The sequence below is a fragment of the Pleurodeles waltl genome, chromosome 4_1 (genome assembly GCF_031143425.1).
Source record: "Pleurodeles waltl isolate 20211129_DDA chromosome 4_1, aPleWal1.hap1.20221129, whole genome shotgun sequence".
NCBI lineage: Eukaryota > Metazoa > Chordata > Amphibia > Caudata > Salamandridae > Pleurodeles > Pleurodeles waltl.
Genome location: NC_090442.1, coordinates 665,110,747 through 665,124,228, shown reverse-complemented (window position 1 = coordinate 665,124,228; position 13,482 = coordinate 665,110,747). Strand labels below are relative to the sequence as shown.

At 46.5% G+C, this 13,482-nt stretch overlaps 1 protein-coding gene and 1 long non-coding RNA gene across 6 annotated transcripts in view; one reads left to right on the top strand and one right to left on the bottom strand.

The window, feature by feature from the left end:
* Nucleotides 1–9,368, bottom strand: part of LOC138288561 (uncharacterized) — a 104,476-nt gene extending 95,108 nt beyond the window's left edge. The window contains exon 1 of the long non-coding RNA XR_011202458.1: nt 9,243–9,368. This is a non-coding gene — a long non-coding RNA (uncharacterized lncRNA). The remainder of the gene's footprint in view (nt 1–9,242) is intronic.
* GRIP1 (glutamate receptor interacting protein 1) overlaps nt 1–13,482 on the top strand; it is a 1,044,357-nt gene that overhangs the window by 334,394 nt on the left and 696,481 nt on the right. The gene's annotated exons all lie outside the window — the stretch shown is intronic.

The following is a 13,482-nucleotide window of genomic DNA, read 5'->3' as shown; positions in this document are numbered from 1 at the left end:
TTCTTTTCCTGGGAGACGTCTGGCGGTTCCCCTCAGGTGGATTCTCGGTACCGGAAAACAAAAGGAAAACAACACCCGGGTAAGTATGGGGTTTTACCAAAAGGATTATTTCACACTTTCACTGTAGTCTTGTCTGGGTATGGGTAGGAACGATAAGGAGGGGTGTCTGTGAGGAGGTAAGGGGGGGGGGGATAAGTGCTCTCACTCTCTAATGATAGATTTTGTGGGGTGCCCATATGTGCTCGTTATCGTGCCCCTTTCGGTCCCCTCCCTTTGCACTTCGATATTCCCTTCCCCCTCCCTTAGTCTGAAGTGGCCTTTGTTTTGGTCCACAAGGACCGTACCTTGGTGAGCCACGACCCTCCTGGGTCGTGGCTGGCGTTGTGGCGTTCCTCTGATGTGGTCTCTTCTCCTTCCGTCTTTTGTTTGGTCTCCCTCTCCTGGGCTCTCCTCTCCTGCTCCTTCTCCTGGGCTCTCCTCTCCTGCTCCGGCTCCTTCTCCTGGGCTCTCCTCTCCTTCTCCTGGGCTCTCCTCTCCTGCTCCTGCTCCTTCTCCTGGGCTCTCCTCTCCTGCTCCTGCTCCTTCTCCTGGGCTCTCCTCTCCTGCTCCTCTGCCTCCTGTCTCTCCTCCTTGGCTCTCCTCTCCTGCTCCTCTGTCTCCTGTCTCTCCTCCTCGGTTCTCCTCTCCTCCTCCGCTGTCTCCTGTCTCCTCTCCTCTCCTTCGTCTCCGGTCTCCTCCCCTCCTCCCTTCTTCCGGTGCCGTCCTCCCTTTTGATTCTGCCGCGCCGGGAAACCCATCCGGTTTCCCGGGCAACGGCCTGCCCCCTGCCTCGGTCGGAGCGCGTTGCCCCGACAACGGGGAGACGCGGACATGACGCATCGGCCTGCTCCGATGCGTCATGCCGAGCCGCGGCTGCTGGGGACGCCCGGCTACACACCCCTTCCCAAGAACGGTCCTGATCGAGGACCGAGGTAGAGTGCGGGTATCTGGAGAGATAATCAGCCGGGGCCTGTTGGGGACCAGGGATGTGACGGACCTGAAACGAAAAGGGTTGGAGTTCAAGGAACCACCTCAAGATCCGTGAATTCGTATCTTTATGAGCCGACAACCAAGTGAGGGGAGCATGATCCGTATAGAGAATAAAAGGGCGACCCAAAAGGTAATACTGCAAGGTGTCTACAGCCCATTTGATGGCCAAACATTCTTTTTCAATTGTGGGGTAATGGCGTTCCCGAGGAAACAGTTTCCTGCTAATATACACTATTGGGTGATCCCTACCGTCCCCATCGGGCTGGGTCAGTACCCCTCCTAGCCCGACATCAGAGGCGTCTGTATAGAGGTGGAACGGTTTCAAGAAATCGGGGCACCGTAGGATGGGCGCTCTAGTCAGAAAGGCTTTTAACTGTTCAAAACTAGTCTCCTGTTGATCCGAAAAAGGGGCTAATTGATTAGGACGAGATTTAGCCAGAAGATCTGTAAGGGGGGCGGCTAGGGTGGAATAATTGGGAATGAATCTTCGATAGTAGCCGACCAACCCTAGGAAGGAACGCAAATCCTTCTTTGTTGCAGGGTTAGGTGCATTGAGAATAGCCTCTACCTTTTTAGATTGTGGCTGGAGGTTCCCTTGACTGATTTTGTATCCTAAGTACAATATGTCAGGCTGACCGATAACGCATTTTTTTGGATTGGCAGTTAACCCTGCCTGTCTCAGAGTATGGAATATCTGCTGCAAATGTAGTAGATGATCATTCCATTTTTCACTGAAAATAACTACGTCGTCTAAGTAAGCAGCTGAAAAATGTCGAAAGGGGTTTAGGAGGCTGTCCATTAACCGTTGGAATGTTGCTGGGGCTCCATGCAGTCCGAACGGCAACACTGTGAAGTGGTACAAGCCTGACTGCGTTGCAAAGGCCGTTTTCTCTTTATCTTCTGCGGCTAGTGGAATCTGCCAATATCCTTTAGTTAAATCTAGGGTGGACATGTATTTTGCTTTTCCTAGTTTTTCTAATACATCATCCACCCTGGGAATCGGATAAGTATCGAACATGGAATGTTCGTTGAGTTTCCTGAAATCGATGCAGAACCTAATAGTACCATCAGGTTTTGGTACCAGGACAACTGGGGAGCACCAGGGACTAGTAGAAGGCTCTATTACTCCTAACTCTAGCATCTTTTGGACCTCGTCCTCCATAATCTGTTTCCTGGCCTCTGGTATACGATATGGTCGTAACCGGAAAATTGTACCTGGTGCAGTCCGTATTTTATGGGCGATCAAAGAGGTTTTGCCTGGCACTATGGAAAAAAACGATCTGAAATGTTCCAGTAGACTGAATACCTGTTCCCTCTCTAATTTTGTTAACGAGGAGTTCACTGTGGGTAGATTCTCCCCAATATTGGTCTCGGTCGGGCAAAATTCAATTTGAACCCTCCCATTGGGACATAGGAACCGGCCCACGGCTTCGGTCGAGTTAGAGCCCTCGGGTTCTTCCCATTTTTTTAATAGATTTATGTGATAAATCTGGGTTTTCTGCGGCGTGATCGAGATTTCAATTAGGTAAGTGACCGGGGAAACGGCTCGTAGTACTTTATGTGGACCCTGCCATTTTGCTACCAATTTGCGTTCAGACGTGGGGCGCATTATAAGTACCTGATCTCCTGGCAGTAGAACTCTTAATTTACTCCCTCGATCGTAATATTGTTTTTGGTTCTGTTGGGCATGTTCCATATTTACTCGGACTGTATCCCATAACCCTTGTAACTGCGATCGTAAGTCGTGGGCATATTCTAACAAGGGTTTCCCCCCTTCCTCCGCCTCCTCTTCCCAAGCTTCTATGGCCATGTCTAGCAGGGAACGGGGCTGTCTTCCGAACACGAGTTCAAAAGGACTGTGTCCGGTAGATGCCTGTTCATGGGTACGTATAGCATACAATACCAAGGGCAATTTTTGATCCCAGTTTTTGCCTGACTCCTCTACTACTTTTCTTAGCAGGGTTTTTATGGTACGGTTGTACCGTTCTACCAGACCATCGGTCTGTGGATGGTACACCGAGGTGCGAATTTGGGAAATGCCTAACGTTTTGCACACCTGCTTCATGAGGGTAGACATGAAAGGAGTTCCATGATCAGTGAGTATTTCATGTGGAAATCCTACTCGAGAAAATACATTAATCATTGCTTGGGCTACTGTTTTGGTTGTCATACTTTTTAATGGAATGGCCTCTGGGTATCGGGTGGCATAATCTACCATGACTAGGATATATGTGTGCCCTTTCGTGGAAGGAACTATGGGACCCATCAAGTCCATTCCCATCCTACTAAACGGAACGTCTATGATGGGTAATGGCATGAGAGGCGCTTTTCTAGGTCTACCGGGTTCGGTAAGTTGGCACCTGGAACATTGGGAGCAAAATTTTCGTATGTGGGCAAAAACCCCCGGCCAATAAAACCGCCAGAGGAGATACTCTTCTGTTTTTTCCCTTCCGAAATGACGTCCTCCGGGTTGACAGTGGGCTAGGGTTAAAACATGTTCTCTATAGTGCTCGGGTACTAACAACTGTTGCTTACGGTCCCCGGAGCGAGTAGTGGTTATGCGATATAAGAGGTTTTTTCTAATTAAGAAGTAGGGACCCACCTCTTCGGTTTCTTCTGCTTTGGCCGACTTCCAAGCTTGAGCGAGAGAAGGATCTTCTCTTTGTCTTTGGGGAAACCCGACAGGCACTTCATGTGTCTCAGCAATCAGACCTGAGGGTGTGCTATGGGCCTCGTTCTCTCGGTGGGTTGCTTTTTCAACACGTTTCTCTCTACGTGACAGTTTCCTACGGGTAGGGGGGGGCTCTATGTCGCTGTCCGAAAAGGGGGCACCCTTCCACCAGTCCTGGGTCAGGGTTGGTTGTCGAACGTGATCCAGGATCTCCTGAAAATGTTCATAATCTGTCCCAATAATACATTCCTCTATCAGATCTGAGATTATACCCATAGAAAGGCTGTCCCTGTAGTTCCTCCACTCTACGGTCAGGGCCTGTAAGGGGTATCTCTCCTTATCCCCATGAATGCAGCAAATAGTCACCCAATGTTCGACTTCCTGGTCTGCTAGGGCTAGGAGATCCTTCCTTATCACGGATTGACTGCATCCGGAATCTATAAGGGCGTAAACCATTCGACCATTGACATTTAAGGACTGTTTAAATTTGGGGTTGCCCTGGCCTGTACACAGCACCCGTCGTCGGGTAACTCCAACCTCCATGGGTTCACTAGTGTCTTGTTTCCGGGGACACATACGGGCAATGTGTCCCCATTCCCCACAGTTATAACACTGCGGACCCGGTACTGGTGGATGCTCGCAGGTTCTGCGAGGTACGGATTCTTCGGGAAGGACTCTGGGAGTGCTTTTGGGGTTGGGGAGCCCCGGTTTTATGATGGGGCGGGTTGGCATATTTCGTACATCCACCGAACGGTGGTATGCACAGGCTAAGTCAATTGCCGTCTCCGTATTCACCTTGGGATGTTGACGGATCCAGTGTTTTGTGGCCGTAGGCAAGGCATCTAAATATTGTTCGAGGACAATGGTTTGGATTACGTCTTCCCGGCTATTCCCTGACGGACCCAACCATTTTAAAGCCAAATCGTTTACCCGATAGTAGAAGGTTCGGGGATCCTCGTTCGGTCCCCACTTGATTTTCCTGAATTTGATTCTATAATATTCCGTGTCATGCCCCACCCGCTCTAATATACTGGTCTTTATTTCGGAATATGGGGTTGTTCCCCCGGGATTCGCAGCTTGGTATGCGGCTTGTAGGATTCCTGTAAGCAAGGGGGCGACATACTGGCCCCATCTATCTTCCGGCCATTGTGCGGTTGAGGCCACCCTTTCAAAATTAGTGAAAAAGGAGTCGGGATCATCCCCTTCTTGATATTTTTGCAGGACGGAGCTTGGGACATTGGGATGTACCTTAGTGGTAGCGATTGTCTCTGTTAGCTTCTTCATGGCCGTCTCGTGGACCAGTTGATTATTGGCCAGTATGGTTGCCTGACTTTTCAAAGCCGACTGTAAGGCTTCACGGTCCTCCTTAGCCTCCCTCTGGTGGGCCTCCCACACCAGTTGTAGGTGGCGTTGGCCTTCGGCCAACTGTTTTATCATGTCTTCCAGCGAGGGGGTGTCACTCATTGTGTATACCGTTCGATTGTCGAGGAGGATCTAGAGTCTGATCCCACTTCTGACACCACTTGTGACAGATCGAACAATATACAAATGACGACGAGATATGCGTTTTAGTTTGTGGTGGAATTTATTCTAAGTTTAAGGTGGAATAAAGACAAAAACTAGAAGTATGTAATCAAGTGGGCGGGGTTTTCCTTAGGGGTTTCGGTGTTGCGGTACAGTTCCTGTAGTGTTGATTTAGTTTCAATGTTTCTTTTCCTGGGAGACGTCTGGCGGTTCCCCTCAGGTGGATTCTCGGTACCGGAAAACAAAAGGAAAACAACACCCGGGTAAGTATGGGGTTTTACCAAAAGGATTATTTCACACTTTCACTGTAGTCTTGTCTGGGTATGGGTAGGAACGATAAGGAGGGGTGTCTGTGAGGAGGTAAGGGGGGGGGGGATAAGTGCTCTCACTCTCTAATGATAGATTTTGTGGGGTGCCCATATGTGCTCGTTATCATGCCCCTTTCGGTCCCCTCCCTTTGCACTTCGATATTCCCTTCCCCCTCCCTTAGTCTGAAGTGGCCTTTGTTTTGGTCCACAAGGACCGTACCTTGGTGAGCCACGACCCTCCTGGGTCGTGGCTGGCGTTGTGGCGTTCCTCTGATGTGGTCTCTTCTCCTTCCGTCTTTTGTTTGGTCTCCCTCTCCTGGGCTCTCCTCTCCTGCTCCTTCTCCTGGGCTCTCCTCTCCTGCTCCTGCTCCTTCTCCTGGGCTCTCCTCTCCTTCTCCTGGGCTCTCCTCTCCTGCTCCTGCTCCTTCTCCTGGGCTCTCCTCTCCTGCTCCTTCTCCTGGGCTCTCCTCTCCTGCTCCTCTGCCTCCTGTCTCTCCTCCTTGGCTCTCCTCTCCTGCTCCTCTGTCTCCTGTCTCTCCTCCTCGGTTCTCCTCTCCTCCTCCGCTGTCTCCTGTCTCTCCTCCTCGGCTCTCCTCTCCTTCGTCTCCGGTCTCCTCCCCTCCTCCCTTCTTCTGGTGCCGTCCTCCCTTTTGATTCTGCCGCGCCGGGAAACCCATCCGGTTTCCCGGGCAACGGCCTGGCCCCTGCCTCGGTCGGAGCGCGTTGCCCCGACAACGGGGAGACGCGGACATGACGCATCGGCCTGCTCCGATGCGTCATGCCGAGCCGCGGCTGCTGGGGACGCCCGGCTACAGATACTTACTACATTTGCAAAAATCTAAACTAGCTTTCTCTTCCATTAAAATACATCTTACGGCAATTTCAGCTTACCTGCAAATTACGCACTCAACTTCATTGTTTAGGATACCAGTCATAAAAGCGTTTATGGAACTCCTAAAGAGAATTATACCACCAAGAACACCACCAGTTCCTTCATGGAACCTCAACATTGTCTTAACACGACTCATGGGTCCACCTTTTGAGCCCATGCACTCTTGTGAAATGCAATACTTAACGTGGAAAGTTGCATTTTTTATTGCCATCACATCTCTAAGAAGAGTGAGTGAAATTCAAGCATTTACCATTCAAGAACCATTTATTCAAATACCCAAAAATAAAGTTGTTCTACGGACCAATCCTAAATTTTTACCAAAAGTAATCTCACCGTTCCACTTGAATCAAACGGTAGAATTACCAGTGTTCTTCCCACAGCCAGATTCTGTAGCTGAAAGAGCACTACATACATTAGACATCAAAAGAGCACTAATGTACTACATTGACAGAACAAAACTAATTCGAAAGACAAAACAACTATTTATCGCCTTTCAAAAACCTCATACAGGAAATCCAATTTCAAAACAAGGCATTGCTAGATGGATAGTTAAGTGCATTCAAACCTGCTATCTTAAAGCTAAAAGAGAACTGCCCATTACACCAAAGGCACACTCAACCAGAAAGAAGGCCTTTCTAGGAAATATTCCAATGAACGAAATATGTAAGGCAGCAACATGGTCTACGCCTCATACATTTACCAAGCACTACTGTGTAGATGTGTTAACTGCACAACAAGCAACAGTAGGTCAAGCTGTACTAAGAACATTATTTCAAACTACTTCAACTCCTACAGGCTGAACCACCGCTTTTGGGGAGATAACTGCTTACTAGTCTATGCACCGCATGTGTATCTGCAGCTACACATGCCATCGAACGGAAAATGTCACTTACCCAGTGTACATCTGTTCGTGGCATTAGTCGCTGCAGATTCACATGCGCCCACCCGCCTCCCCGGGAGCCTGTAGACGTTTAGAAGTAGATCTTAAACATTTGTACATTTGTAAATATATTACTTGAAACTTCATTATGTACATACGCATTCACTCCATTGCATGGGCACTATTACTAGCATACACAACTCCTACCTCACCCTCTGCGGGGAAAACAATCTAAGATGGAGTCGACGCCCATGCGCAATGGAGTCGAAATGGGAGGAGTCCCTCGGTCTCGTGACTCGAAAAGACTTCTTCGAAGAAAAACAACTTGTAACACTCCGAGCCCAACACCAGATGGCGGGATGTGCACAGCATGTGAATCTGCAGCGACTAATGCCACGAACAGATGTACACTGGGTAAGTGACATTTTCCATATATATATATATATTTGTATTTATTGTGGGACCTGAACCTGATTCAGCTGCACCATATGGTCCATGATAAATCCTGCAATGGAAAGTTTCTATGGTGCCCCCCCTTCCCTTGATGCCCTAAGCACATGCTTATTTTGCTTAATGGTTAATCCAGCCCTGCCCCGCCCCCCCAAATAAATGCATTTTTTTATAAATACTTGGGTGCATGTGCTTTCAGTCAGCATGGGGAAGATTCTATAGGATTTCACCTAGAATTTTCATAGACACACAGACATAATATCTTTCTCTCTGTTTTGAAAGTCCTAAAAAATGTTTGTTGTTTTACAAACTACTGTGCTTCCTCTAGTTTAGTATTCCTACCAATTTTTTCACTGTCCATTAGGCTCCTCTTGTGCACCCTGCTTGTCGTTTAATGTATTTTAACATTATAGGCCAGCGTGCTTGTTGGAAAATCTGGACATTGCTGCCCCCCACTTCAATTCTTACTGACCAAACCACGCCCCTGCCCACATTGAAGATGTGCTCTGCTTTGTGTGTGTGAGGATAAAGCAGGGAATGTGGACATGGAAAACAGTAGTGAGGCACAAAACTTGTACATGAGGCAAGATACCTTCTTAATAAATAATACCACCTAGCAGAACAAGAGGACGAGTTTGGAAATTTTTTAACAAGGTAAATCGTAGCAATGCTTGTCAGAAGTAAGCAAGGAATTCTGGATGTAGAATGTTACAACACGTCACACAGTTATTTACCATTTCTAAGTAAATAAAAGGTGTCTTTACTGGACTTTTTAATAGTCCTCAGTATGTTGACCTTGGGCTGAGTTGTCCTTTGTGGATCGGACTTGAGTCACAGTTGATTCAAAGCCCTCGATGGTGAGTGCTTACCCACTGCATCATTTTGGTGGTTTATGGTTGAGTGGGCTGAAACCTGGACCGTGGCTGAATTTGTTTACAGCAATGTCAGGAGCCCATGTCCGAGTCCCTTGTTGCTTGGAGCCGCTGTCTGCACCGGACACATTCTACTCAATCGTAAGCAGTATTCTGGGGTGAAACAGATGAACAGTGCTACACAGAGCACCCAAGAGTGTAACTATCCTCAGTGGAGCAGGAGCAGTGAGACCACTGGTGGTCGGGGCCCCCTGCACCACAGTTGTGCCTGTCCTTTTCTGCCCAATAAGAGGGCAGGAGCCTAGTGCCCGTGCTTCTCTGAGGACCCGTGGCATCCATGCTAATTGTACCCCATGGAGTCACTGTTGTTTGTCTATAATTGGGTGTGGCCAGATTCTAGCTATAGATTGATTTCTTACTCAATCAAAAGCTCCTGTGAGGGCAATTATATCCAAAACTGCTCTCAGATCCTGATGTTTTTAATTCACTTCTGTGCGCTCCTAATTTTGTCAGGGAGGGAAACTAAGACGAAGTAGAGACTGACATCCAAGATGTATACTTTGCTGAAGCAAGATTAAAATGCACCTCTTTATTTCACAGGCAACAATTTACCCACCTGTGGTCCTTTGTTCCGATCACATTCGTAAAACACACAGGGATCGTGCACCGCTCGGAGGATGACATCAATATTTTTCTCTGCTGACTATTCCAAAGGGAGAGAGATCTGTGCAGGGGAAAACCTGAAAAGCAAAAAAGAAAGTCCCCGGGGAACAATGTAAGCAGCATTTAAGTTGAAAGTCTTGCTCAGGGGAATGTATTCAGCATGATTACTCAGTTGTAGTTAAAGAAAAAAGAGCCCCGTTCTACATGAAGCCGGTGTATTAAACTGTAGGATCCATTTCGGTTTATCCTCCTTTAGCCTGTAATATTTTCTTATGCCTGAATCGGGGTTCAGTCTAGTGTCCTCTGCCCTCTAGGAGTGTCAAACACATATTCTGATAGCAAAATGCACTGGGGGAGATCAGGTGACTTATCTTCCCCATTAAACTCAGGTGAGATCCAGAATGTCTGCCACGCGGGGAAGGCTCCTAGTCAACGCTGATACAGGAAGTATTTTCGATGCAGACACCATTAATGTGCGTGGTCGATGAAGCACTTTTAGTTGGTTCTTAAATTTATTGTGGTTTTCTAACCCACCAACAGGTAGATCCAAGCTAATCAAATGATATGTGTGTAAGTCATATAAAACAAGAAAGAGCAAATAATGTTTTTCTTTTGTTGGCAGGTTAGAATGGAATAATCCTGAGTAAGGGTTTGCCAACAAGGAAGGTGTCCTCCAGTGGTCAGAGGATATGGCATTGAAGAGGGCGAACAGCAAGAATCTAGGCCGCATTGAACATCCCCACTGGTGGTCTCTGGGAGGTGTCTAATAATGTTGAAGGAAGGGGTGGCCATAAGCAATGAGTAAGACGCTGCCCTGAAAGGGGATCCCTGATGGTCAGGCTACAGCTCTGTCACCCTTTCTTTATGCCCGTTGAGCTATGGAATGATGTTTTCCACAGTGTGCCCACTTCATGGGCTGCTGGGTGAGTGCAGGCGAAACGTGTGATCTACTCAGCAATAAGAATACGTTTGGAAAGGAAGAGTGTATGTGAAGTGAATTGCTTGATGGAATATTGGCGCTATTTTGCATCATCATGGTGTGGACCTGTTGTGCTTCTTGCATGCCTGCTGAGGGAGATGTTGGCGTGTAGGCTTTGCACTTGTAGGAGGATCCTACTTGTAGAGAGAGGTTTCCCTGGGGATTAGAATTTACATAGGTGATCTGGTCTAGGATACAGTTTTCTGACAATGGGGCCAGGAGACTGGAGCTCTAATCCCACACCACAATTGTGTGCTGCCAAGCAAATCATTTTATCTCCTTGTGCCTCAGTTCTCAAGCTTGCCAAAGCTATGGCTGATTAAAAACAGTGTGAACACCAGCATTTTCCGGTGTTTTAAAAAACGGGACTGGGCTATCCATTTCTTGTATCCACAGTCACTTGTGCTCTGCAACCCTGCCCAGGACCATTTGTAATCACTCTCAAATAGCATTGCACTATTGTGTATTCTTCGAGAGACCGCAGGAAATATGTACTACTTAGAAGGGTTAAATGACCTCAGCCTACAGAGGATGAAGAATATTCAGTCTTCTATGGGGAGCTGGGTCTTTGCATGTGAAATGTACTCGTAAAGAAGAGAGAGTCCCCGTCTTCAGGTTCTGTCCACGGGTGACTAACAAGCCAAGACGATTCACTCATTTGTGAAGAGCGCCACGGTCGAGGCTCTGTTGACGGAGAGATAGCTAGATAGAAAGATACGAGGTGACAGTGCTCCTAGTTTGGTAATGTTTGCTTATGAAGCGTGAAATTAAATTTAACAGCGTGATGTGTCTATATTTGGGAATTTAGCTCTTGAGACGTCTTGAAGAGTAAAATGCCAAGTGATCACTCGGATTGCCAAATTGTATTTTGGTTGTTCAGGTTGAAAATAACAGATATTGACGTATTTTATGTATTGAAAGTTATTTGTATGTGCCCCTACCCACTGGTATCCGAGCACTTGACAAGATTGGAGGAGGTAAATGAATGAGAGAGTACCAATGCCAAATGAGTCAAACAGCACTGGAAGAGGTGAGTTTTGAGGTTCTTTTTGAATGAACTCTTATTTTTTTGATCACGTAGGGAGCCAGTAAGTTCTTCAAAATACATATATCTGCTCAAATGTGTTCCATTTCACCATTTGAAGTTTTAAAGAACAGTTTTCTACTTATTCGGGGCACTGACTGTGAAAGAGTAGAGGTGTTTACCTTCACAAAAGTACATTTTGTGGGTGTAAAACAGCCTGGAGCCCTCCATTGCCCAGAGCCAATTACTGTACCCCTTTTTGATGTAATTTATAGAACCTAGTCCTGTTCCAGCTTCTCAATGTATGTAAGTGCGGTGGGAGTCCCTGATGGAGCTGAATTAGCCTTTACAGTTTGGAAATCCTGTATTTGGAATATTCTTTATTTGCAGATTCCATACATCTGCGCGTTAAGGTGCACCTTGAAGCCTATTCTTTGGACATTATTTGAAAAGACTGCCGATGGGTAGGTTCTGCCAACATAACTGAGCGGAGGAGGAGAGTGCCTTTGCCATGGGGGGGGGGGTATTTCTAGTTGAACACCAGCTCGGAAAAGATCTTCTGGCATAGTTGTCTCCGTAGAGCCACTGCTGTGCATGAGAGGATGGCACGGCTTGTTGAGTTAAAACATTCTGCCTACTGCATGGGTAAAATGGGGGCAATTGAATTTATAGTCAGTCCAGGAAGTAAAAGTATATAGTGAGTAAGCCAAAAAAACTCAAGGACTGTGGGGGATAAGTGGTATAATTGGTCCAAGAACTTTTGACAAAGTATGGAGTGAATTGTCTTTTATTTTCTCCCATTGCCATTAGCACAACCACCTGCTGACATTCTACCCATGTAGACACTTATTGGCTAATGTCTGCAGCGATTGAAAGTATTGTTTTATACGCCTTTAAAGCATGCACTTCACTCTTTCTATACGCAAGGAGTAACAAAGCAAAACGAAATAACCAGATTAAGTTGTAATTTATAATAAAACGTTTACATTTGCAAATTAGAGAAGATTTGGTGTGATGAGTAAAGTCTTCCTTTAAACAGGAGATAAGGTAAAATTGTTATCACCAGTGCAAATTCTGCATTATGTTTATGATGAATATTTGTAAATATGATTGTAAGATATTCTTTGTGGCACATTTATGTGTGCCTGTGTAGCCATTCCAAATCATTGTAATATCTTTCAACGTGCCTGGGTCACACTTGTCATGTTTTCGTCTTCTGCTATGTAACTGAATGTCTCAGTGAGAAAACCAAACAACCTGTCCTGAATCCACGTAGTCGCACATCAGTGTCCAGCCACCTGAAGGCCTTTATTGGCTGCCTGTGGATAAACAGGCTCTTTTCAAGCTTCCGGGTCTCATGTACAAACCTCACCTGGCACTGGCCTTTAAACAGATGTCAAAGACTTGGCTTGTTTAAAACTCCTCATCCAGTTCCATTCATTTTAGCATTTCTTAAAGTGCCTGCATATCCTGTTCACGGTAATATAGCGGTCTAAAAATCTACCTAACATAAGAGTAATACTTAACAGGAAAACCTGCTGTGCAGAGACGCTCTCGTAAAGTGTGTTTTAAGGTGGAATAGCAAACCAAAACCTAGCCATGAAATGTAGCCAATTGGCTAATCATTTGCCTTGGTACTAGAAAGGTGACCTTAAATTCCTTTGGCAACCACTTTCTGCATGTTTTGAGAAAAGTATACGTTTGATGGTCAGTCTGTCCTAGAGGTAAAGTATCTGGTACAGCTCTTTCTACAAGGGGGCATCTGGCACTTCTCATGAAGTAAAGTGAATTACATCAAATACAAATACTTAACTTGTCTGTAATATAGAACACAAAACATTACTAGAAACATCCTGAAGCGTGTGCTTCTCGCGGTAAGATTTGACCCCACTAGCGAACAGGTATAGGGGAGCAGCCTTTCTATAGCGCATGGTATAGAAAGGCTGCTCCGCGTGAGTGAGGCACGGGTGGTCTGCCTGAAGTCACCGCCTACGTATTCAGTTCTAAAATATCGCCAGTGCCCCAATATTTGAAGAATCCGTTTTTGACACATTTCCGTCTACAAGAAAGTATGTTTTGTAAAGTGGTATATGTTTAATGAGACACCATCCCCCCTCAGTTGGTCATCAGTTAATGGGACTGCAAATTGGAACTCATAAGGCTATCTAATGACTATATGTCACAGAGACA